The sequence below is a fragment of the Triturus cristatus genome, chromosome 12 (genome assembly GCF_964204655.1).
Source record: "Triturus cristatus chromosome 12, aTriCri1.1, whole genome shotgun sequence".
Taxonomy (NCBI): Eukaryota; Metazoa; Chordata; class Amphibia; order Caudata; family Salamandridae; genus Triturus; species Triturus cristatus.
Genome location: NC_140595.1, coordinates 515,664,786 through 515,687,766, shown reverse-complemented (window position 1 = coordinate 515,687,766; position 22,981 = coordinate 515,664,786). Strand labels below are relative to the sequence as shown.

Below are 22,981 nucleotides of genomic sequence, written 5' to 3'. Positions count from 1 at the left end.
TTAGGGCTCTGGTGGTAGGGAACTGTTGCTTCCCTTCGAGGGTTCACTCCACTCTTCTATCTTGGGGACTTGGGCCCGTCCCACCACGGGGGACCCGGTGCCCGAGCACCTTCCGCACCGCCACCATCCGGGACCGCGTGATCCGGTGTGCCTTTCTCTTCACCCTTCGACCAGAGGCCCCCTTTTGCAGTCTGCCTTTCCTGCTTTGCCGCTGCTGTTGTCTCCCCTGTCACGGGAGGCCCGCTGGTTGGACTCCTGGGGGTGCAATAGGTTTGCCTCAACCAGTGCGGCTCTGCGCGCCCTTAACACACTGTGTATTTTGGCAAGGGCCACTTCTTGCTTGTGGGACTCGGCGGAGTCCCTTATGACTGCTGCTTTTCAGGAGGGTGCCTGTGTGGATTTGAGACACCATGTCTTGAATGGTGGGGAGCTGGCGGCGTTTATCCTTCGCTCCGCTCTGGACATCTCGGAGGTGCTGGGCCGTGCCAAGCCTTCTTCGGTTGCCCTTCGTCGCCATGCCTGGCTTCAGGACAGTGTGTTCCCATGTTTTGGGTTATGACATGCTCTATGTGGGGCAGGGTTGGCTGTTATATAGCCCTGGTATGTGCTGGGGAGTTGTGGTCGCCTGCGGGCTTCTGCTCTTCGTGGCGTTATGGTATGTTGCCGATGCAACCTACTTCGCCTTTTTTGCTTTGAGTGTTTAATCTGTGGTGTCCCTGGAGTCTGGCGGAGCTCGCCAGTGCCGCCCTCTTGTTCTTTCTACACCGTTGTGCCTTCTTGGGGCTTCGTGGGCTACATTCTGCGCTGCTTCCAGTGGGTCTTGCACTCGGTTCTGCCTGTTCTCCCTGTGGAGGGGGGGAGGGGGGGATGGTCCCTGACTTCTGGACCCTCTTGCGGGTGCAGTTTGTCCCTGCAGGGCATTGGACGATTCTTCCTGGGTGACCTTGAGCTCCCGCCTGCTTCTTGCTGCCAGCGCCATCCTGTTCTCCTTCTGCGCCATCCTGTCTGGGATTGCCTTTGCTCTGCCTCATATCTTTGGAATCTCTAGGTTGCTCTTCTCCTTCGGTGCTCCTTTCCTTGCCTTGGGCGGAGGTTTTGTTGCCTCAAGTGGGCGTGGAGTGCTTGGCCTCTTTGCGCCTTGCCTTGTGTCCTCTGCTGAGTGAGGACAGGCTATCTTCTTCTCTTCATTTCCCGGACCCCCCCCTCCCCCTCCTGGGGGTTGGTGGCCTCCTGCTGGCGGGGGGGTTTTCCCTTTGCCTGGGGGACTGGGCTGCCTCTCTACTGGCAGGGTTGCTGCACTGTTCTTTATTCTTTCCCTGCCTTTGGGTACTGCAGTGCCGGGCACTGCTCTTACGGTGTTGTTCATCACCATTCCTTTTTCTGCTCTTTCGCACACTGTTCCTATACTCTCTCAGTTTTGTCTGCTGGCTCCGCGTTGTGGAGCGAAAAAGTTCTCCGAAGAAAACGGACGTAGGCGTGCCAGGGTGGGACTTATGTGACCTCGCTGACGTCACGTGCGCGGACGACAACTGGGCGGAGTCGCGTGATGCTGTCCCCCCACCACGCAGGGATGCTGGGCAAAACGTTTTCCGGATCCAGTCTCACGCCTGGGGATAATTATACGTGAAGGAATCTGCGGCTAGTAGTTTCTATTAGATAGATCGTTACACAAGTAGTAACTTGTGCATCTGAAAGAGACAAGTTATTGATAGATTCCTTACCTTAGAATAGATACCCCAGCAATACCAACCCCGGTGGAGGGTCTGCGAACAAGATCACACCAGAAAGTCACGGAGGACAGAACAGCCAAAGAAGCAGTCTCGCCGGACTTGACTGTCAAGGCAGTAATGCTTGGTAAACGTGTGCAACGAGGCCCATGTAGCTGCCTGACAAATGTCCTGCAAGGGAACGTAACGTCCCAAGGCAGTAGTGGCTGCAGTTGCCCTGGTTGAATGGGCACGCAGCCCCACAGGAGGCTCCTTCTGAGCCAAGGAGTAACATGCTTTGATAAATAGAACGACCCACAGCGAGATGGTCCGTATGTGGACAGCCTGACCTTTTTTGCACCCACGTAGCCAACAAACAGCTGGTCATCCACCCGGAACTGCTGTGTACGCTTCAGATAGAACGCAAGCGCACTTTTTGGGTCCAGACAGTGGAGCCTCTCCTCCTCCCTTGAAGGATGCGGAAAGAAGGTGGGCAAAGTGATGGTCTGCCCGATGTGGAAGGGCGTGACAACCTTTGGCAAAAAAGAAGGACGGGTCCGTAAAACACCTTCTCTGGATGAACAGAAAGGAGATTTAGAAGAAAGAGCCTGATGCGCACTAACTCTTCTGGCAAAGGTGATAGCTACCAGTTAAGCCGTCTTGAGAGTAAGAAGACGCAAAGGACCGGTATGAAGGGGCTCGAAGGGAACGCACATCAGATATGTCAAGACAAGGTTTAAGTCCCACTGAGGAATTATGAACGGCCCAGGAGGAAACGTGTTCGTAATGCCTTTTAGGAAACTGTTAACAACCCGCCACTTGAAAGAGAAGGCTAATCTGGAAGCTGTAAAAAGGCGGAGATGGACGAAAGATAACCTTTGATATGCCCACAGCAGAGCCCTGCTGGGCCAAAGAGAGAAGGAACAGAAGGACTTCGGAAAGAGGGGCAGAAAGGGGATCCACAGTCTTAGCTGTGCACCATGCCACAATCTTGTTCCATCTGCAGGCATATACCATCTTAGTGGAGGGACGCCTGGCTGCCAGAATGACATCACAGACTTCGGGAGGACGATCAAAAGCTGTCAACTGCCGCCGCTCAATCGCCATGCTTGGAGGTGGAGGCTGGACAGGTTTGGTAGGAGGACAGTCCCCTGCTGCTGCGACAGAAGATCCTCCCGAAGAGGCAGTCGGATCGGGGGATCGATCGCCATGCTGAGTAGCTCAGGATACCAGTATCTTCGTGCCCAATCCGGAGCCACAAGGATGACTTGGGCCCGGTCGCGCCTAACTTCTTCAGCACTCTGGGCTGAAGTGGTATAGGCGGAAAGGCGTACAACAGACCGCAACTCCACTCGCGACGAACAGCGTCGCCGAGCGAGTGCCGCTTTGGAAATTCCAATGCGCAGAACTGATGACATTGCGCGTTCTCTTGGGTGGCGAATAGATCTAACCAAGGCTCTCCCAACTGCAGAAAGAGACCTTGCGCCACGTCGGAGTGCAGACGCCATTCGTGATCCATCAAGCACCGGCGGCTGAGTTTGTCTGCCCTGGAGTTCAGAGAACCTGCCAGGTATTGAACCACCAAGGTAATGCCTTGATGTTCCAGCCATGTCCAGAGGCGCAGAGCCTCCTGACATAGGGTCGAGGACCCCACCCGCCCTGTTTGTTGCAATACCACATGGCAGTGGTGTTGTCCGTTAACACCTGCACCACACTTCCCCGGACAGAGGGAAGGATTGCTTTCAGTGCAAGCCGGATTGCCCGAAGCTCAAAAAGGTTGATATGGAGCCGGGACTTTGCCGGAGACCAGAGTCCTCTAATCTCCGCCTCTCCCAAGTGGCCTCCCCATCCCAGGAGGGACCCATCCGTCACCACTGTGTGCTCCGGTTGGGAAAGGGAGAGGGATCTGCCACTGACCCAGTCGCAATTCATGATCCACCATTGCAGTGCCCTCCGAGATCTGGACATGATCGGACAGGTTGCCCTGATGCTGTGCCCACTGGAACTTCAGGTTCCACTGCAGAACCCGCATATGCCATCTGGCATGTTGCACTAGCAGGATGCAGGAGGTCATCAGGCCCAGTAGACGGAGGGTCATCCTGACAAACCAGGGACAGAGGTTGAAAGATCGGAATCATAGCCTGAATATCTCGTACTCGCTGCTCGGGAGGATAAACCCGAAACAGCATCGAATCCAGAACCACTCCGATGAAGGGGAGCTTCTGAGAGGGTCTCAGGTGTGACTTCGGCACGTTGATGGAGTACCCCAGCAAATGCAGGAGGTCGGCCGTAGTCTGAAGGTGGGTGAAGACTGTCTGGGGCGAGCCCGCCTTCAACAACCAGTCGTTGAGGTAGGGGAAGACGGACACCCCTGACCTGCGCAGGTGAGCTGCGACCACCGCCATCACTTTTGTTAACAACCAAGGGGCGCTGCCAAGGCCGAAGGGGAGCATGGCAAATTGAAAATGCTTGCGGCCTACCGGTGGGCCGGCAGGACGGGGATGTGAAAATATGCATCCTGCAAGTCCAACGCTACCATCCAGTCTCCAGGGTCGAGGGCAGCCAACACCTGAGCCAGAGTCAACATCTTGAACTTCTCCTTCCGGAGGAAGCGATTGACGTTCCTGAGTTCCAAGATGGGGCGCAGGCCCCCTTTGTCCTTCTTGGGGATCAGAAAGTAGTGGTAATAACCACATCCTACTTCTGGCCCAGGAACGCACTCCATGGCCCCCTTGGCCAAGAGGGCCGTAACTTCCTGCTGGAGAAGCAGCAAGTGATCACCCGACATGCGGTGGCACCGAGGTGGCATGGCGGGAGGGGAGGACTGAAAGGGAAGAGAATAACCCCCGCAGATCTGCAACACCCACTTGTCTGATGTGATATCGCGCCAGTGATGGAGGTGGTGGCGGATTCTGCCACCCACCGGCATGGGGTGCTCCACTAAGCTTGGATTAGGAAGGTTTAGAGGTAGAAGCAGAGGGGGCGGAGGTAGACTGCCCCTCACGCGGATTCCCAGAGCCGCCCCTGCGGAAGCCGCGGCCGCGCTGAGGCTGGTTCTGCACAGTCTTGTTGAAATAACGTGCCTGGGTGCCCCTGCCTTGGCAACGAAAGGAACGAAACCCAGGAGTGGCCGGGCTCTTAGTGGAAACACCCAAGGACTTGGCCCGCGAGTCCTTAAAGCGCTCCAGCGCACTGTCGGCCTTATCGCCAAACAGGCGAGTGCCATCGAAGGGCATGTCCATGAGCAAGCTCTGGACGTCAGGCGATAACCCAGTGGAGCGCAACCAGGCGTGGCGACGCAGCGCCACAGTCGTAGAAATCGCCCTGCCCAACGAATCAGCGGTGTCCAAACCACACCGAATGGCAAACTTAGCCACATCCTTACCCTCAGCAACTGCCTGGGAAAGCACAGCATGGACCTCCTCAGCACACTGAGGTAACACCTGAGCAACCGTGTCCCACACCGCGTGGGAATAGCGGCCCAACAAGCAGGTGGTGTTTACCGATTGTAGCCCCAAGCTGGCCGACGAGAACAACCTCTTACCAAACTGCTCCAGCTTCTTAAGAGTCCTTATCCGGTGGAGCCGTGGGAAAGGCACTCTATGACGTCGAGGCCTGGATGACCAGACTCTTAGGCGTGGGCTGAGTGGTCAGAAATGTGGGGTCACCAGGCGCCGGGCGGTGACGCCTGGCGACATTCTTTTCCACAGGGGCCCCTGAGGCCGGCCGCGACCAAGTGCCCCACAGGACGTCTGTGAGGGCGTCGTTGAAGGGAAGCAGGGGCTCCGACGAAGTCGACGCAGTCTGAAGCCCCTCAGTAAGGAGGTTAGTTTTGAGGGCCACCGTGGGGAAATCAAGGTTGAGGAACTCAGCAGCCCGACGGAGCCCCATCGTGTAGGAAGCGCCCTTCTCCATCGAAGGTGGGGGAGAGGCAAACCCCGGGTCTAAAGAGACATCGAGGTCACCAAGGTCCTCCAGATCGTCCACCCTGTCCTTCTTGGAGTCACATTGACGGGCAAGAGGGTCCTCGGACCCCTCCCAGTCATCCTCCACCTCTGTTGCAGAAGGAACCGGTCACGGCGGCAGAGCCGGAGAAGGGACATACAGTGTCGGAAACTGCGCCGCCTCCCACAGCGGATCCCAGGTAGGAACAAAATGGTCCTGGAACCGGGGCAAGGGTAGAACGAACTGCACCCACTGCAGCGCCGGAGGCGGAGCCGAGGGCGGCGCTGGGGCCGGAGTCGGCAGTGCCGGACCTCGTGGCGCAGGGGCCGGAGCCAAGGGCGTAGGATCATGTGGCGCTAAAGCTGGATCCGCCGGCGGCGCGGCCGGGCCAACAGGATCTGGACACGGGACCGTGGGGTCCGAAGGCCCATGGTGGCAAGAAACTCTTGCACCTGTTCGGGAGTCGCCGACGGACCCGGGTAAGGCAGGTAGGCCGCGGGACTCCCAGGCTCCAAGGGAGCCACAGGGGCAGAACCCCTGTCCCCCTCGTCCGCATCTGAGGACCGACGGAGAGCGAACACGCTTCTTCGACTTCTTTTTATGTCGTCGCTTACCGGAATCCGAGGGCGAAGACTTGGAGCCCGAGGAGAGACGACTGCGGCCCCGCAAGCGGTCCCGGGAACGGTCCCTGGAGCGGCGGTGGGACGAGTGCCGGACCTCCAGTAGCTTCTGGCGCCGCTTCCTCAAGGCCTTCAGGCCATGGCTCGACAGTCCCTCCAGGACTGGGAGTCATGTTCGGTCTCCAGGCAGTAGAGTCAAACATCATGGGGGTCTGCCACCGACATGTTGCGACGGCAGGCCCCACAAGACTTAAAGCCAGGCATCCCTACGTGCACCAGGAGAAAGAAGGGGGGGGGGGGGGGGGGGAGACAAAAAGTCTCAAAAGAGTAGTCAAAAAGGGACTAAGGTACGTGCTCTTCCGGATCTGCGCTTGCTGGCGCGGAAAAAGAAAGAACTGACGTCAGCGCGCATGGGTGGCGCCTAAGTAGTCTCCATGACGTCATCTCGGTGCTTACGACGCCAGTGACTGACGCGGAGCCTTATGACGCCACCTACTGACGCGCAGGGGTGCTGCTAGCAAAACTTTCTGGATTCAGTCTGACGCCTGGGGATATTCTAAGGTAAAGTATCTATCACTAACGTGTCTCTTTCAGATATTCCCAGCAGGACTAGCCGTGGCCGCAAGGAGAGGGATACATTAGTAATGTCTCTCATAACCTGTATTACTTGACTCCAGAACTGCTGTGTGTATGTGCATTCCCACTACATATTCAAGTATGTCCCCCTCTCTCCACAGCCCCCTCATTCACGTGTATCAGGGGAGCCCACCATAGCTTTAAGTCAAATGGGTGTCATGTACGAGCCGAGCATTAGTTTAAAAGCATTTGTCCTGTTCTGGAGGGAGAGTGAAGAATATGCAGCCTGTCTCCACGTGAGAATCCAATCTCCCTCAGTCAGCGGCTCATTTTTGCATGTATGGAAGTTGCAGCATGGGGGTGGGATTGTTCAGTGCTCTTTATGATTGAGACAAGACTTTGGTGGTGTTCCCCTCTGTAATGATGTCTTGAATTTTAGTTTTGATCTGTGCGCCCAGAGTGCGGATTTTCCGTCTTTGCGCTCAATGTAATTAGTAGTTGACTTATCTGGTATTAGACCCATGGGCCCAGCTGAAAATTATTAGGCCACCGAGTATAAATGTCCTAGGTAAAACAACCCCCCCCATAAAATGTCTGGTAACGTTGGTCTGCAATCCAGGTGGGAAATCTGGGTTTCTAGTGATGGTATTAGCATGAAGGGATGAATTGTTATCGCCTTTGTCCTCTGAGCCCTCAACCAGAGGTGAAGGGTAATCTTTGTGTTCCACCTCAGGGTTGAGTGTTGGGGCACGCACCTGTGGGGCAGCCAAAGCAGCTAGTGTAAGGGCACTGGGCTACATTCTTGTTCCACCCTGCAAGAGAGCTGTTCTGCAACTGGTCAACACCATGCCATGGCCGGACTAAGCTGAGCCGCAAAGAGGTAACGCTCAATATCAGGCACTCCTAGTCCCCCTTCCTCAGGACCGCTCAAACTAGGATCGCCCCGCCCGGGGCTCCCCCCCCCCCCCCTCATAAAGGCCCACATCTTCTGGTTTTGTGTTTTATGGTCTCCAGGGAAACCTGCATCGGAGGAAGCAGAAAAAGTATAGCAGCCTGGGGTGTAGGCTTATCTTCACACAATATATCATGCCCACCCAAGAGATCACGAGTCGGTCACATCAGTATAAATCCTTGAACAAAGTATCTAAGAGTGTCAGACATTGCTGGAGAATACCTAATTGATGGTGGGCGGAATTGTAACTTCGAGGTACCCAACGCCTTGTGGGGACCACCACAATCTGTTTCCTCATGACTTCCTCGAGGGTACCACCTCCCCTTCCCATCACCAAACATTTGACAGTTGACCCAGAATCCCCACATGAGGTGAAAGCGCTCAAGCTCTTTCAAGAGGGCAGGTAGTGATTACGCTGGGTCTGTCAATAAACAAAACATCATCCGCATAAACCACCAGCTTCTGTGGTCCCCGTTTAGTTGAAATGCCTCTGATCAGTGAGTTGGCTATGATTCTGTGATATAAAGGTTCCATCATGAGAGAGAAAATCAGGGGCAAAAGGGAGCAGCCCCCCTTAGTGGTCTCGTCAAGAGGCTTCGCCAAGAATGACCAGTCAACGCGGTTGAAGGACTTGTCTGCTCGATAGACAGCAGGAGTACCTCCGTTACAGTGACGACTTATTTATCGGCCACAGTGAAGGCCAATCTGATGATATTGCCTAGTCTGTTCCTGGCAAAGCCCACTTGGTACAGGGAACACCAAATGCAGCCATACCTTGCCCAATTGGTGGGCCAAGATTTTCTTAAAAATCTTTCCGTCACTATTGAGTAATGCTATTGGATGGTATGACCCGCTTAGCTGAGGATCTCTGTACAGCTTGGGGGATCAGCATAAGAAAGGAATCCATCAATCCATCACTGAGGGCGACACCTCACGGGTGTCCATGACGGAGCTGAAAAATTCTTGAGATGTGGGGCAAGTAGGCAGGTGAAGGCATTATAAAAAGAGTTGGGAAGCTCATCCAGGCCTGGGGCTTAGTCATTCAGAATGGATGTTATAGCTAGCAATATTTTATCTTCGGTTACCTGCCTCTCCACTTGTTTCCTGGCCTCCAAGTCAAGGTTGGCCAGGGTAATCACCACCAGGTAGTCTTCCTGGGCCTCTGGGGAATGGTACTCCCAGCTATACAATTCCGTTTAATACTGTATAAACACATCCAGGATCCCTCGGTCAATGTTTGTAGGTGAACCCTGGGGGCCTAGCACCCACTGGATGTGGTTGAGCAGCTTTTGAGCACCTATTTTAGGGAAAGTAGCCGATCCGTTTTGTTTTCCCTCTCATAATTGTTTTGCATTAGGTAGTTTATATGAACCATCTTTAACCAGTACTGCCACTAGCTCCCCTCTTGCCTAGTGTAGGGATTTCTGGGTATTGATGCTCAGTTAAGTTTTAAGTTCATTTTCCAATCTGGCTATCTCTGCCTTAAGCACTAATCATTAAGCCCGGATCATTCTCAAATAGGCTGAGGTGTGACTGGGAAATTTGCCTGGTATAATTGCCTTTGCAGAGTCCCATATAGTGGACCACGTTAACTAGTCTGAATCATTTTCAGTAAATTTAGTGAGTTACAGCTTCTCGAATATTTTCGTGCTCAATGGAACGCTATCCTGTTTATCTTCCAAAATGTAAGGAGTGGGCCACTTTGGGGGGCGGGGGCATGGGGGGGGGGGGGGGGGCTGTAGTGCCACTTTCATATGGGTTGTAACTGGGGCATGGTCTTGTCCCTCTTGTCAGAGGAGTCCACTCCCAAGGGAAGACCGGAGAGGAACAAAAATATAATTAACTCCAGGCTGGGATCTATGAACATGCCAGTAGTATGCATAATCTCTCTCTCCCTTGTGGTGACTGTGCCACACCACACGTCTGTCAGTTTTAGATCATCCAGGTCCTGGACTAGGGAGGGTAGGGGTGCCATCAGCTGCCATGTGGGATGTGATCTACCTATGGCCGGGTACATTGCTACATTAAAGTCTCCCCCCAGCACGAGGTTGTCACTGGCATGGGCTGCCAGGAAAGGGAACACACAGGCATAGAATGCATGCTTATGGTCATCAGGTCCATAGACGGATACTATCGTCACAGTCTCGCCTCCTATCGATCCCCAGGACAGCCCTTGCCCCCGATCCAAATGGACTGAGTTGTGGCTGAAAAGGACACTAGCTCTCAATTGGATAGCTCCCCCCCTTTGTCTTGGTGGATGCGGTGGAAAAGAATTCGTGAAGGAAATACCGGGATGCACACTTTCTTATCAACGGACAATAATTAGGTCTCTTTGAGAAGGGCGACATCTACACCCTTCTTGGTAAGCCAGATCAACACGGACTTCGTTTTAACTGTCAAATAGGATGGAATTCCTCTTCACAGGCAAACTGAGACCCTGTGCATTTAGGGGTGCGAGCTGTGGCCACGGTAAGAGGCCCAGGGGTGGAGGGTGGCAGTGTTGCACTAAGTCCTACCATTCCAACACTGTGGGGTCAGTGATAACTAACACGCTTAGTATTTGGTTACACTCCTGTGGTCTCCATTCTGATCCTGGGAAACAAAACAGAAGCACAAACATTAAAACAAACACAACAACACATAGGGGGGCAGGTCTGACAGTTATTCTGGGCTTTGGGTCTCTTCTTCCTCACCTTCTCCATCCCGAACAGAGACAGACAAGTTGCACTTCTGAGGAGTGGGAGTCATCCTCGAGACTAAAGTGTGTCACTGCCTCTTCACGTGTGGTGATGGTAGCTGATTTTTAAAGAACAGGCACATCAGGAATCCCCCACCAATAGAAGATCTTATGGTCTCTGAGTTAGTCCTTGACTATCTTCAGCGATTTGCGTTTAGCCAGGGAGGTAGCTGATATGTCTAGGAACAACACCAGGGACAAACCCCTAAACACCAGGGGATCCGTCAGTCTTACCATCCTCATGATTTACTCTCTTTTGTAAGAGGTTAACTATTCTTAACATCTGATGTCAGCTTGTTCATAGCTTGGTATGTGTTATAGACCCTGTGCGTTCAATCGAGTTCTACCAGTGTGTCTCCTTTATCTGGCAGGAGTCAATAGAATATGTCCTGAATGTAGTGTGGGAGCTCTGAGTCAGAGACAGACTCCAGAATCCCTTTGAGCCATATGTTGCTTTATCTGGACCCATTTTCTCAATCCTCAGCTTTATAGGTCAGCCATTGGCATCGCTTTTCCAGGTCACCCCTCTTGTGGGTCCATTCTGCGAAAACCACTTCCAGCTGGTCCGATACTTTTCAATTTTTGGAGTGTGTGGTCCAAGTCAGTAAGTGACTTTACAAAATTACTGTTGTAGTTGCCCCAACTCATCCTTGAAGGTTACCATCAATTTTTGGATGTCACGTCTCGTGGCTGAGACCTGGGAGTTGGTGCCTTCAGGCGCTTGTTGTGTTGATCCTCCACTGGCCAAGGGCATGGGTCTGAAGGAGATATTTTTTTTTCATGGATGTTCCTTGCGTTCCCAGCTAAGACTTGGCCATCCCAGTTGATTATTTGCTCAAAGCACAGTATTCAGAGATGCAAGGCGCCACGCAGGCCCGGTCTCATATGGGGTGGTGGGTTCCCTCTTCTGCTTATATTACCGGGGGTGGGGTGGAAGAAGAGTCTGGTCTCACTCACCAGAATTAACCCTCTTCCCCAGAAGTACTGCCCAGGGTCTGCAGCCCAACTTTCAAACAATGCTCCTGTGGTCAGATCTCACCGTGTGACCCATGGGACCAGGTCCAGCAGCATTCCACTAGTTTACTCTTGTTCCAAGACACTGTTCGTTCGCTGCTCAGGCCCAGGCTCCTTCTACCTACGTCCCGAGACTGATTAGGGGGCTCATGTTGTCTTCTCACTGCTTTCACAAGTGCGATAGGGACTTCGGCTAGGGAGTGGATGGTTCTTGCGGACGGTTCTCTCATCCGGCTATCCGCACTCTGTTAGCCTCCACTGTGCTAATCAACTAGAGAAGCACCAAGAATCAGGGCTGATGGCTCCACTCAGTTCTTCATTGGGTTTCTGACTTTGCCCTGATCATTCGCGCAGGCGCCTCCTTCAGTGCTGTCCTCCAGGCACGACCATTTTACTTTGCGGCTGCGCCAGATAAGAGGAAGCTTTTCAGTCAGGTACAACTCTTCTTTGCAGGCTCCAAGAAGAGTTGAAAGGCTATTGCCTTGTGGGGCTTCGGTTCCCGCTACTGCTCTGCTCGTTACTGGAGGTTCATATCGTCTCTGACACAGAGATTGGGCGGTTTAAGGCCCGGACATCCTCGGAGCATGGCGAGGACTCATCCTCATGGGTCTTCTCCATGGCAAAGCCCCCCTCAGGATTAGTTTTGACAACGTTAGCTGTCCTTACATATTTTTCTTATGCCAACACATCAAAGAGCACTATTAAAACAAACAAGTTACTTGTAGGAAGGTGGATATCTGACTATGGTTACCCCCAACTTTTTGCCTAGTGTCTAGCTGGTTTTTCGACTTAGTTGGCCTGAGATCCTGCCATTCAGGGTCTCAGGCTGTCTGCTCTCTCTTTAAAATGGACTCCATGTACCCTAGGTACATAACCAATTGGTAAGGATCACATTATTGGACCCTGTACAGTGTACCCTAGGTACCCAGGGCATAGGTGTACCCTAGGCCTCCCAGGGGCTGCAGCATGTATTATGCCACCCCTGGTCTGGCCTTCCAATCAGACACAACTGGCTGATCACTCAGCTGGGGCAAGGTCGTGTAATCACCCCTTGCTTAGATATAGTATGCCTATATCTATCCTTATATATAGACACATGTGTACCTATCAGTCACTCCTATGGCAGGCCTTAACAATCCTGGAGGCAGAGTGCTTGGTAACATGTGAGATGGTGCTCTAGCATGAGCTGAGCCTGCCTGCAGCTTTCGGAACCATGTCCTTATAGCTGTTCTATGATACAGCCTACCATATACTCTTAAAGTACCTTCTAATCTTAAACGGTTATGGTAACTATGGTTTGGCTTTATCAAAACATGTCGTGTAAGGTGTCTAACACTTTGGAATAATACCCCCATACCATTTCTGGTGATGAGGATATTATTCCTCCCTTCTAGAGGAAGAGACATGTTAAAATCCTACTTTGCTGTTTAACTCTAACCAAAGCCTCAGCATCACAAAATGGATGCTGCTGCCACAGACACGAGTCTGACCCCCTGCTGCTGGGAGTGATCCTGGCAAGGGAGGCCTGGACAATAGGTTTCCTGCTTGGGGAGGTGCTAGCACCTCCCCAGACAGACTTTAGTGTATTGGGGCAGGGTGGGCTGAAAGGAATGAGACATGCCTGGGGCACACAAGGTGTTCCTTGCATAGTCCAGTTCAAACCGGCGCTGGGGCACTCCAGCCCGAGTCCTGGCGCGAAACTGGACAAAGGGAAGTGGGTGTAACCACCCCCTCCCAGGTCCCACCCATAAGGCGTGACCTAGCAGGTATCCCAGCCCCCCAGATTAGTATAAGAGTGGGAGTTGGGCCTCAAGACTTTAGATTATCCTGAACCTGCAAATTTGAACAGAAACTCTGGAACTTCGACATTCGACGAAAGAAGAAGACTGAAGAATCTCCCTTGAGGCCAAGGAGTGGCTACCCTGTGCAAACAGGCACCATCAAGAGACTACCCTTTGCTTTGCCCACGTTCTACGAGGAACCGACTGCAGAGCCCGACCAGAGCCTTGACTTCCAGACTTCTCCAACCCTGATCCACATCCACAGCAGAGCTGAGATCTGTGGAGGCGACGAGCGACGTGGGACCGGCTACCTGGGAAAAGTGGCTAGTAACTTCAAGCGCAGCTTCTGAGGCACCCTCGAAGTTGTGCACCGGGGATTGAGAAGCCTCAACCCCAAGCATCATCTGCACCGAAGATCAGCCCCCCACACTCCACGAGTCCTGCGTGGGGCCCTTCTGCATTTTCCTGCTTGCCGCTTCTGTCCGGTTGCTTGCCCGCTGGCTAGTGGCCTTTGTGACGACGCACCCTGAAATCTTCTGCGCTGGTTTGGCTCCTCCAGACTGGCTCCTGCTTCTCTGCAAAGAAGAAGCACCCCAGACCTTCCTGGTCTGCACCAGAAGCAAGTCCTCCGTTCTTCGTGGGTTCCGCTTGCCAAGGCTTGGTGAGTCCTAGTCCCACTTCGACGCCGCCGACAGCAAGAGCCTTCGTGGGACAGCTCGCCTCCTGGTCCTGGTCGTCCTCGACGCTTCCTGGTCCTCCTGGCTGCAGCGACAAGCTTCACCTTCACCTGCAATCTTCACGACATCGCCTGGTTCCTTCCTGGTGCCACGTGGTCACTGGCTAGTGACCTTGACTCTGTCCCTTCTGCTTGCAGGTCTCCTCTCTTCTTGATCCCAGCCTTGGGATCCACCGGACACTCTTCACTGACTGCCTGTCAGCATCTTTCTTCAGGCATCCATAGGAGTCGACGACGAAAACCGACGCAACTTCACCCCTATGCACCCGCAGCCTGTGGGCTAGGTAACTTGGGGACTCCGGTGCTCATCAGGATAGTGACTATCCCAGTGTCTAGTTTTCCAGTCTCGACTTCCTAGCTACTCCGGAAGTGTCCTAAATCTATCGTTTTCTAAACTGTACTATTGCTAGTGACTTTTACGCATTACGCGTGTTTCCACTCTGCACACGAATCCCGTGGGCCTCCCACTTCCTAACTAAAGCTAGTGTAGTGTAGCCCCAGCGATTCCCTAGGCCTAGGCCTATTCTATTTCCGTGACAGTGGTCCTTATACCACTTACTTAGTATATGGTTTGCGTGGCCCCTAGGGCCTAACTGTATTACTTACCTGTGTGACTTAATGTATGCTTAAATAAGACTGTGTTGTACTTACCTCTAATCTCATAAAGAGTGCTGAGGGTTTGACTAGAATAAATACACTTTATTTTATATATATATCTGTTGTGGTGTCCTTTCATTTGGTATTCAAGGGATTATATATGGTATCACAGCTGGCTTCACATGCCATTCAGAGTTTAGCTTAAGACTGCTCTTGTCCATGCTACCACTAGGATAGCTGGTCTATAAGGTTGACTTTACAACCAATCACCATAAGGGTATTTGGACTGATATAAGGTGTACACTAGAACTAGTGACATCATACATCAGGCCAACTTCTCACATTACTTACCTTTGGGTAATGCGTTTTCAGGTGGATACAGTATCAGCCTGCGGATTCCTCACCTTTTGATTTACTCCATGCACAGCACTCAACAGAAACCTTTCTCCATAGCTCTCCCATGGCGACGAGGATGCCACAATAAAACTACTCCTCGTGACATCATCGGAGCCATAAGAAGACCGGGTGAACCAACAACATTTCCACAAGTAAACACATTATACAAAAACAAGAAAGAAACTGGAAATTCTAAAACAGACATTTCCTAATGATAAATCTCACATTTCAAATGTTCCATGATAAAATACATGAATCACATGCCAATTATTTTCCGGTATAAACAGGCAAGCAACGGGGATGGGTGGGTCAGTACTGTATCCACCAGAAAAAGCGTTACAGAAGGTAAGTAACTTGTTCTTCTGATGTATACATCAACCTATGGATTCCTCACTTTTTTAATTGAATCCCCAAGCAGTCCCACCCTCGGAAGAGGGTGACTGCCTACTTATACCAAAAACTCATGCAAAGTGGCTGTCCCTCCTCACCTCAGAGTCTAAGCAATAATGCTTCGCCAAAGTGTGGAGGGAGGCCCAAGTTGCCGCCTTGCAGATGTCTACAACAAAGACACCTCTAGCTAAAGCCGAAAAAAAAAAAATTTAGCTCTAAAGGAATGAGCTTGAATATCTTCAGGAGGCTCCTTCTTGGCAATGGCGTAGCAGATCCTGATGCAGAGGATGATCTACCTGGACAGCATTCTCTTGTGGACAGCCTTGCCCTTCATCTTGCCCACATATCCAATAAAGAGGTGGTCATCCAACATGAAGTCCTTAGTCCTGTCCAGTAAGAATCTGACCGCCCTCTTAGGGTCCAGGCAGTGAAGTCTCTCCTCCTCCTTAGAAGGGTGAGGATAACAAGTGGGTAAAGCGATCCATCTTACCTGCATGTTATGAGGTAAAGGGGAGCTTGGAGCTAAGGGCCTTCAGCTCACTCACCCTCCTAGTCGAAGACAATCAGAAGTATTGTCTTAAACGCTAAAGTCGAACAACAGACGCGTTGTTACTTGCAAATGATGCAGCACCAACTCCAGCAACTTTGCTTTGAGCAGCCAGTCGTCCAGATAGGGAAAAACAGGAATAATCGATCTTTGGAGATGTACAGCTACCACGGCCATCAACTTTGTGAAGACCCGCGGTGTGGAAGCAAGACCGAACTGAAGGACCGCAAACTGGTAGTGTTGAGAACCTACTGTGAAATGGAGACACTTACGATGCGACTTCAGGAAACGTATGTGAAAATACGCATCCTGAAAATCGATCAACACCATCCAGTCTTCCTGAGCCAGGGTCAATATCTTGAATTTCTCCTGTTTGAGGTAAAAATTCAAGACCCTGAGGTCTAGGGTCGTCCTCAATCGACCGTCCTTTTTGGGAATCAGGAAGTATCAGGAGTAGCATTCCTGACCCCTTTCCTGCTCCGGCACCAAATCTATCGCACTTTTCTGCAGCAAAGATAGTACCTCCTGTTGGAGAAGCAACAAGTGGTCCTCTGAGAACCAGTCCTGGTGAGGGGGAAAGGAGGGGCAATCTCCTGAAAGGGAAGGTCAAATCCACTTTCTATAAGATCCAAAACCCATAGATCTGAAGTAACAGACCTCCAATTTCGTAGAAAATGGGACACCCGTCCTCCCACAGGACCAACATGCTCTAGGATGGAGGATATAGCACTGCTTCCCTGTGGAACCAGTTGGAGGGGAGAGGGAGGAGGAGCCTTGCTCGCAGACTACCTTTACCTATTCCTCTGTACCACCTATACGGAGGGTTTGCCTGTTGCTGCTGTGACTGATGCAGTTGGCTCGATAGGAAGAAGTCCTGCCAAACCCGCAAAATCTGCGTTACCCAAAACGTCTGGGCTGGGACTGAAGACCCAACAATCTCGCTGTGAATCAACTATCTTTGAAGTGATGTAGCGCAGTCAGCTTTGGCACCAAAAAGAAAAGAGCCATCAAAAGGCAAGTCCAATAGGGTGGCCTGTACATCTGATGAAAACCCAGACCCCCTTAGTCAAGCTTGCTTCCTGGTTGCCACAGAGGAACACCTAATTCTGGCGACAGTGTTGGCAGCATCAAGTCCCGACTGGATGACCTGACGGGCCACAGCTTGGGTGTCCGATAGAACATCAGTTAAATGTCCCTAGATATCTTCCGGAAGCTTGGGGAGCACCTCCGTTGCCGAGTCCATCAGAGCGTGGATATAGCGACTGTGGGAGGCTGGCTTAGTATATGGTGCTCACTTATTTAAATGTAGCACCCTGCACTAATCCAGACAACCCTTATGGTGATTTTTGTGGTCTTAGACAACCTTTGAAATCTCTCCAAGTGGTAGCTGTAAAGAGCAGGCTTAGTTCAGAAGGAGTGTAAAGCAGCTTGTTTTACCAATACTTAATCTTATGGTATAGGTTAAGTGAAAAAGTGTAGTTATAAAAATATGTATTTATTATTAACAATCACTAACATAACACAATCTCTTACCCGGAGATAAATACACAATACACACAATACTTAGGCAACAGAATTCATAAATAGCAAGAATACACAGTTGTCCCCAGGGGGAGACCAAACCATATACTAAAATAGTGGAATGTGAACCACGGCTTAAGTCAAGAATGGACCCAGAAGACGTAGAAAAGCGGGGGAACAACCTAAGGTGAGTATCTAGGAACCCGCGCAGTTTGTGTGCAGAGTGGGAACACGACCGCGTGCGCAATGTTAGTCAATAAGTAAGTCACGGTTTCAATTTTAAAGAAGGACCCTTCCCAGTTGACCCCGAAGAAACCCAGTGGAAGATGGAAGGTTGGAGAGTCACCCCACCCATGGATACCCCTGGAACTAGGATACCTACACCAGAGAAGCCGGGTGCATAGTTGCAAAGTGACGTTAGAAAATGCCATAGAACACAATGGAGAATTTCAGGAAGATGCCGCTGGCAAGGAAGGTGGAACCCAAAGGTGGATTCAAGATGAGAGGTACCTGCAAGCAGAGGGGGCAGAGTCTATGCCACTCAGGAGTGACCAGGAGGCACAGAAGATGAATGGCCACCGATGTCGGGAATGCAGGAAAGCCGACAGTGCCCTTGAAGTTGCAGCTGCACAGACCAGGTGACGCAGAAACCAGGTGCCGTTCACAAACTGTCCCATGCCGGATGTCGAGAGACAAAGGGTCAAAGATCAGCAGGGGCACCAACAAGCCTTGGCAGCGGCAAGAGATGCAGTGGATGAAAAAGGTGCCGCGTCTGGACCAGCAAGGTCCAAGACTCCCCATGAGCAGGTAAGTCAGAGCAGGCCGCAAGCAAGCCAAAGAAGACCCTTAAGAGGACCCACGGGACAAAGACACAGGAGTCGCAAGGAGGACCTCGAGCAGCTCACCAAACAATGGAGGCCCATGGTGCAGAGGATGTGAGGCAGGCAAAGATCTTGGCTGTAGGGGATGCTTTAGGTTGGAGCTTATCGATGCCCGAAGATCTCTGGAGGAGTCAGCAAGCCTTGGCAACAGCAAGTTAACACGGTGCACTGGGGTTCTGTTCCAGTGGTTCCGAAAAAGGAAACTGGCCCCAAACTCAGTGAGAAGACAGTGCATCTCTCGAGGGAGTTGCATAACCACCACCTGTGTTGCTTAGCCTTTCAGAGTCCGTGGGAGCCCAGGATCAGCAGACCAGTCAGCTGTGTTGTAGTCCCTGCAGATACATGGGAGTGACTCCTTCACTCTAAGGGAGATTCCTTCGGGTGTCTTGGATGTACACAGGCCCTGTGAAGAACCTGAATAGAGCACATCCACAGCAGTTGCAGCAGACTTGCAGGACGACAAGAGCAGAATCACCGGTGGATAGGACGACACACGGGGCCACATCACCCGCAGAGAGTCCACGCCCCCGGTAGGCCGGAAACCAGCCCCCGGGGACGAACTGTGACACTTAACCACCGGGGTGCGACGCTCACGTGACATCGGAGAAAGGCGAGAACGACGACCACAGCCGGACCTGAAGCCGTCTGCCGAAGCAGACCGAGGGGAGGACGTCGACCTGGAGAGACGCGCCGAGAGAAGTTTCATTCGGCACTCCAGCCGCGACTTCGGCTTCAACTTTTGGCATGCTGCACAATCTGAGGTGCCGTGATCCTCCCCCAAACACCACATGAAAATGAGGTGAGGGTCCGTCGCCGACATAAGACGCCCACAAAACGTGCAAGTTTTAAAGCCCGAAGGCATTTGCACACTGTTCCACCAAACAAGAATGGAAGAAAGGGGGCCTTAAACAGGTCGTGGGCGTGCCGGGGCGGGTCTTATGTGACATCGCTGACATCACGTACGACGCCTGGGCGGAGTCGCGTGATGTCGCCCCGCCACCGGCGTGCAGGGTTGCTGTGGCAAAAAGTTTCCGGATCCAGTCTCACGCCTGCGGATAATTCTACGTAAAGGAATCTGCGGCTAGTAGTCTCTATCAGATATATGGTCCATGGACCCCACCCCACCCTGTTTGTTGCAGTACCACATGGCGGTGGTGTTTTCCGTGAACACCTGCAGTACTCTTCCCCGGACAGAGGGAAGGAATGCTTTCAGTGCAAGTCGCATCGCCCGAAGCTCCAGAAGGTTGATATGGAGCCGGGACTCCACCGGAAACCAGAGGCCTCTGATTTACGCCTCCCCCATGTGACCGCCCCATCCCAGGAGGGACGCATCTGTCACCACTGTGTGCACCGGTTGGGGAAGGGAGAGGGATCTGCCATTGACCCCATGCCGGTTTGTGAGCCACCACTGCAACCGTCTTGCAGTGCCCTCTGAGATCTGGACGGACTCGGACAGGTTCCCTTCGTGCTGCACCCACTGGAACTTCAGGTCCCATTGCACAGCCTGCATATACCATCTGGCATGCTCGACCAGTAGGATGCAGGAGGCCATGAGGCACAGCCACCCAGGACAGAGGCCGAAAGGTCGGAATCAGAGCCTGAATATCCTGGACTCGTCATTCGGGAGGATAGACCCGAAAGCGCATCATATCCAGAACCGCTCCGATGAAGAGGAGCTTATGAGAGGGAATCAGGTGCGACTTCGGCACATTGATGGAGAACCCCAGAAAATTCAGGAGGTCGCCTGTGGTCTGGAGGTGGGAGACGACTGCCTGGGGCGAGATGGGGGAAAGACTGGAACTCCTGATCTGCGTAGATGAGCTGTGACCACCGCAATCACTTTCATGAACACCCGAGGGGGGCTGGTAAGGCCAAAGGGGAGCACGGTAAACTGAAAGTGCTTGTGGCCGACCGTAAACCGCAGGTAATGCTGGTGGGCCGGCAGGACGGGAATATGGAAATATGCGTCCTGCAGATCCAACGCTACCATCCAGTCTCCGGGGTCGAGGGCAGACAAGACCTGAGCCAGAGTTAACATCTTGAACCTCTCCTGCCGGAGGAAGTGATTTACGTTCTGGTGGTCTAAGATAGGACGCAGGCCCTTGTCCTCCTTGGGCACCAGAAAGTAGTGGGAATAACAACCACGACCTACTTCTGGCGCAGGAACGCGGTCGATGGCCCCCTCGGCCAAGAGGGCTACAACTTCCTGTTGAAGAAGTGCCAAGTGATCTTTCGACATGCTGTGGTACTGGGGTGGTATGGCTAGAGGGGTAGTCTCCAAGGGGAGGGAGCCCCTCCGGACTATTTGTAAAACCAACCTGTCCATAGTGATGGTGTGCCAGTGGGCGAGGTGATGGCAAATCCTGCCGCCCACTGGCGTTTGATGGGACTGAAAAACCGGACTAGGAAGGTTTGGAGGCAGTGGTGGCCGGGGTGGAGGTGGAGGTGGACTGACCCGCCCGCTGGCCCCCTGACCAGCCTCTGCGGGTTCAACATCAACAGCCGCACTGAGACTGTTGCTGCAGCGGCCTGTCTCTCTGGAGCGAACGTGTTGGGGCACCCCTTCCGTGGCCACAAAAGGAACGAAAAGCTGAAGGCAAAGGAGGGCGAGTGGCTGAAAGGCCCAAGACTTGGCCGTAGCCCGTGAGTCCTTAAAACGCTCCAACACACTATCTGCCTTGTTGCCAAAAAAAGCGAATGCCATCAAAGGGCATGTCCATCAGGGTGTTCTGGACATCCCTCGAGAACTCAGTCAGTAGTCCTCAGCCAGGCGTGGCGGCGGAGTGCTACTGTCGTGGAAATCGCACTGCCCAGCGAGTCGGCGGTGTCGAGGTCACATCGTATTGTGAACTTTGCTGTATCTCTCCCTTCCACAATAGCTTTAGAGAGGACTGTCTGGGCCTCCTCCGGACACTGAGGCAGGCCCTGCGCCACCGTATCCCACACAGAGTCGGAATAACGGCCCAAAAAATGTTCTTCCCATATTGTTTCAGTCTCTTGGATTCCCTATCCGGAGGTGCGGTAGGGGAGGTGCTTTGGGACGTAGAGGCTTGGACAACCAAGCTCTCAGGGGTAGGGTGTTGGGAGAGAAAGAGGGGGTCGCCCGTGGCCGGGCGATGGCGTCAGGCCCTGCTCCTGTCCACAGGAGCCTGTGTTGGGCCTGGACCAGGTGCCCAAAAGAACGTCTGAAAGTGCATCATTAAAAGACAGCAGTAGCTCCACAGAGGTAGCCGCCGGCTGAAGCACTTCTGTGAGGAGGTTAGTCCTGACGGCCACTGTAGGGAGTTCGAGGTGCAGAGGCTCGGCCGCCCCACGCCTCACCACTGCATAACTCGCACCCTCCTCCGTAGACACGGTAGGAGGAGTTAGCATGCCAAGGTCAGGAGAGGTGTGAAGACCGCTGGCATCCCCCAATTCCTCAACCCAGTCCGGGTCAAACTCACGCTGTGCTGTGAGAGGGTCTTCAGACCCCTCCCAGTCCTCCCCTTCCTCCGAAGGCTGTGAAACAGGCCGAACATACAGAGGCAGGACATTGGGGTAGAAAGGCCCCATCGGCGTCTGAATCGGCATTAAGCGACGACGTTCCGGCGCCGTGTCCACATCAGGGCTGAAACTGGCGGCTGCGTCGTCCGGGGGGGACGGGCGACGTCGGGAGTGGTGCCGGTGGGGTCGACGTTGGTGGAGGTATCACTAGGTCAACCGGCGTCGACTGGGATCCAGGCCTGGATATTTGGGGGCCCTGCGGCGCCGGAGCCAACAGTGATGCCGGAACCAAAGCTGCGGACAGTGAAGGGCGAGGACCCCCAGTCGAGCCCGCGGGGCCTGAAGGCCCAAAGAGGCAGGCCATGGCTGCCAGAAATTTCTGCAGCTGGGCCGGAGTCGCCGACGGACCCGGGAAGGGCGGTAGGCCGACGGCAACACCGTAGGCTCCGCCGGAGCTGCGGGGGAGGCACCATCCGCACCCCCAGCCGCATCGCGAGACAGGCAAGGGGGAGTTGGTGAGCGATGACACTTCTTCGACTTCTGGTGATGCTTCGCCTTACCTGACCCCGCGTGCGAAGACTTCGATCCCGAAGAACGATGGTGATGGCTCCGCGACAAAGAGACAAAAAGGCCTCGAAAAACTGACTGACTGGGGGTACCGCTCTCTCCAGATCTGCGCTTGCTGGCGCGGAAAAAGAAAGAACTGACGTCAGCGCGCGAGGGCGGCATCTAAGTAGCTGCCGCGATGTCATCTCGGCGACCATGATGCCAACGACGGATGTGGAGCTGCACAACACCACCTTCCGAAGCGCAGGGGTACTGCTGATGAAAACGTTCCGGATCCAGTCTGACGACTGGGGGTAATTCTAAGGTAAGGAACCTATCACTATGTGTTTCTTTCACTTTTACATTTTGAAAGAAGCTTCATTTTCTAAAACTGGGGTGGATCTCCTTTTTGAGTCATGTGTCATTTATTAGTCACTTTGTGCATAACAAATGCCTTAAGCTGCTCTGTGTTAGGCCTAAAGCTGGTCGCCCACATCTCCACAAATAGAGCACTTTGGGTTTACATTGAGCTCTGTACACTTCTGGGGGAATC

General features: G+C 53.0%; 1 protein-coding gene across 7 annotated transcripts in view; it reads right to left on the bottom strand.

Moving 5' to 3' along the window:
- The window catches only part of CHD9 (chromodomain helicase DNA binding protein 9), a 1,905,864-nt gene that overhangs the window by 10,310 nt on the left and 1,872,573 nt on the right, over nucleotides 1-22,981 (bottom strand). The gene's annotated exons all lie outside the window — the stretch shown is intronic.